This window comes from Panthera tigris, chromosome C2 (assembly GCF_018350195.1).
Source record: "Panthera tigris isolate Pti1 chromosome C2, P.tigris_Pti1_mat1.1, whole genome shotgun sequence".
In the NCBI taxonomy this organism is placed as follows: Eukaryota; Metazoa; Chordata; class Mammalia; order Carnivora; family Felidae; genus Panthera; species Panthera tigris.
The window spans coordinates 76,647,092-76,650,754 of NC_056668.1; the positions used below are offsets into that span (position 1 = coordinate 76,647,092).

Consider the following 3,663-nt stretch of genomic DNA (forward strand, 5'->3'; position numbering starts at 1 on the left):
GGTAACATTAATTTGACATAATCTGGATTCAAGAGTTATTTATAAACTAGTGAGTTTTGCATTGCTGTGTGTGATTCATGGATAAAATTTTGGAATGGAAGTTAGAAGAGCTCTGTGTCTGTATGTTTATGCATGTCTATGGATGTATGTTATGTATTTTTTAAGTTTATTTATTTATTAATTTCGAGAGAGAGAGAGAGCGAGCATTCACACAAGCAGGGGGAGGGGCAGAGAAAGGGAGAGTGAGAATCCAAAGCAGGCTCTGTGCTGTCAGCGCAGAGCCTGAGGTGGGATTTGATCCCATGAACCGTGAGATCATGACCTGAGCAGAGATCAAGAGCCAGACACTTAACAAATTGAGCCATTCACATGCCCCTGTATGTTATGTACTTGCAACTCTACCTCTGGATGGTATTGCCAAAATTTGTAAAAAAGATCTACTTAATTGGTTTAAAATAAGTGCATATATGTTAAGTATTCCTAAAACTCTCAGAAATGTGGAAAGTAACCCAAATGCTTTTCCAGTTCAACTAGTTTAAGTTTGTTGGCTTAATTAAAATAGGCATGTCTTCAAATTAACAGCATTAGAATTAATTCAAGCATACAACTTTTATTCTACCTGGGTTTACTAGTCAAATGAATTCATGTTACCTCTGTTACAAAATTTGCCAGCAAGAAAAATAACTTAAGTTGATGGCTAGCTCTTTAATGTCTCATGAAATTTTCATGAGTAATCTAAACATAATTGTTAAGAACAAGTGAATCAAATAGGTGTAAATGGATACACAAAGTTGGAGATAAAGAGAATTCTTACCTTGTATAACGAGTTGGCTAAAAGTGGGTGAATTTGTGATAGAATTTTTTAAAAAGTAATCTTTTTGTGTGTGTGTTTTTTTCCTGGCATTTTAACACAACATTTTTACTGCTTTTGAGGGTTTCCCTAGAGCAGACATCCTTCTATTGCGCAGCTGTTTCATTTTGGCATTTTAAAAGTTGAGGCTGAGGTTACAAATGCTTCCAAGACCAATTAAATGCCCAGGGTAATTAAAGGTGAAGGCGCACAGGCTTTAAAGAACAAGGTCCGTAGCTTTTCCTCTCTGTGTGCACCATCCTTGGTTAGCAGGTGAGTTTTGACAGTACTTTCCGCTTCAGATTTCCAGAGAGCCTTCTGAAGCCCTGATCACTGGGGCTCCATCTAGCAGGAAAGTCAGAGCCCAGTCAGGAGCCTGCACCAGCCTGACGCCCACCGGCGGCGAAAATGGGAGAGGAGCAGAGTGCGGGAAGCTGACAAAACTAGGGGAGCCTCCCTGTTGGTCTGAAAGCAAGGAGAATGCAGTTCACACAGCTACAGAAGGGCAGATGGTAGTTCCCTCCTTCTGCAAGCTTAGTAAACCCAGGAGACGGGCACCCACTGTGGAGAACTGCACGCCTGCTCCAAGGCTTCTTGCAATTTCTTCAGGGTTTCATCGACGCCATTGTTGACCAGCGAGAGGTCAAAGTAGTACGCATAGTGGCTGCGGATGGCCTTGGAGTCTTTCTGCAGCTGCTGCAGGGCCTCTGTCTGTGCCCCCTGGTCGGAGGGTGTGATGAACACAATGAACGATGACAGTTCTGCTGTGCAGACAATCTTCAGGGTCTGGGGCTCAATGTCCAGGATGGCAATCCTGTCCTGCTTATGAATCTGGTGCAGGGTTTCAAATGTGGTGCCAAACACGTTGCCCTGGTAGCTGCCAAACTCCAGGAATTCATTGGCAGAGATGCCCCTCGTCATCTCTTCGGTGGAGACAAAGTGGTATTTTCCCCATCTTCCCCACTCTTCCTGGGCGGCCGTGTGGGGTGGGGTACGCGAACTTGTCCAGGTTCTGGCTGAGCAGGGCACTCTTAATGTGGCAGCGGCCCACCCCGCTGGCTCCTATAAGCACCAGGGTCTTCCTCATGAACACCGGGAGCCGAACAACTTCCTCGTAGGAAACGACCTCCAACTGGTCAAAAATCGAGCTGTGCTTGGCCAGGTACTGGTCTTAGTACTTCTTCCCGAAGGGACTGCAGCTTGGAGCTTCGCTCGCAGCAGGCTGAGCCACGCTTGCCACTCGCCATTCCTGCAGCTCAGGAGAAAGGATCAATCCAGCTGACTCCTTGGAGGAAGCTTCCACCTGCCCTTGCCACCAGTTACTGTCGTGTTTGCTGATTATCTTGATGATGTCCCCAGTAACAAACTTCAGCCCCGCCTCCTTGCAGCGGATCAGGTGGTCCTTTTTGGGGTCATAGTCAAGCTTGGCTCTCATGAACATCTAGTGCAGGAAGATGATTCTACTGGTTGGGAATTACTTTTAATGAGATCGTTCCTTTGGTTTCTTTCATCGCCTTCTGCAGCCGCTCTCCTGAGTGATTAGTCGCGTTTGTGCCATTGATTTCTAGGCTCTCATCCCCAACGTGAAGGGAGCCTTGTCTGTGAATCATGCCGCCCTCAAGAATTCTGGCCACCGTACAGGACTGCTTGTCGTTCAGCTTCAGGATGATTCCCATGGGCTCTTGGGTGACCGTCTCCAACTGGATGAGTCGCACCTTCTGTACGTCCTGCCCCTTCGCCTGGGCAAGGCTTCCTGGGGCAGCCCAGCCGTTGGTGTACATGCCCTCGGCCACAGCGTTCGGCTGGTGTGAGCAGCCTCGGGCTGGCTGTGCTTCTGCAGCAAGTGCTCCAAGTAGAGGTCAGAGACAGCGGTGCGCATGCCGCACCCCGCCCTCGTCCTCGCTCGCCTAGACCCTAACCTTCCCGGGGCCTGGAGGCGGGGCCGTGAGCCGCAAGGCGGGCAGAACCGGAAGTGCCAGCGGAAGCCTGCAGGGCCACAGAGGCGGCGGGGGCGGCGCGGCCCCACCACCTTCCCACCCGCGGCGTGCTGGAAGGGCCAAAAGGTAATCTTTAATATCAGTTGTGTATTTATATCAAACTACAGCTTAATTTGCTTCAACTGCAAATGAGGATAAATTTTCTTAGATTATGGATCACTGCTGCTACCAGGTTATGAAAGTGTTGTTTTGTTTCTTTCAAGTACTTTTCCTTGAAAACAAAAATTGTGGGTATTTTTTTTTTTTTACTTTTTGTTATATTTTTAATGTTTTTTTTTTTTAAGTTTATGTATTTATTTTGAGAGAGAGAGGAACGCAAGCAAGGGAAGGGCAGAGAGAGAGAGAGGGAGAGAGAGAATTCCAAGTAGGCTCTGCACTGCCAGCTCAGAGCCCAACAGGGGGCTCAAACTCACCAACCGTGAGGTCGTGACCTGAGCCAAAATCAAGAGCAGGAGGTTTAACTGAATGAGCCACCCAGGTGCCCCAAAGATTGTGTTTCATCAAAATGATTTCCCCTGCCTCATGCTGTTTGTATCAGGTCTTTGATTACTTTAGAGGACTGAATCTTCTCAATATTAAAGGAGCAAAGTTTTTTTCCACAGCTATGAAACCTTTTGTATTTGCTTTAAAAATCTTTTATTGCCATTTCAGTGAAATAGAGAATTACATGTTGTTTCATGAAGATGTATGATTCTATCAAGTCAATTTTCTGAAAAATTTCCCCCAAATCAAATTCCAAATGAAATATTTTTGTCTTTTTTTGTGATTTGTTCATCTTGTTGTCAAGTTGAAAGCATGGTTGATTTATCTCTAAAG

General features: G+C 46.2%; 1 pseudogene; it reads right to left on the reverse strand.

Moving 5' to 3' along the window:
- Positions 1-1,384: 1,384 nt before the first annotated feature.
- LOC102949115 lies at positions 1,385-2,729 on the reverse strand (annotated as a pseudogene).
- Positions 2,730-3,663: the final 934 nt, after the last annotated feature.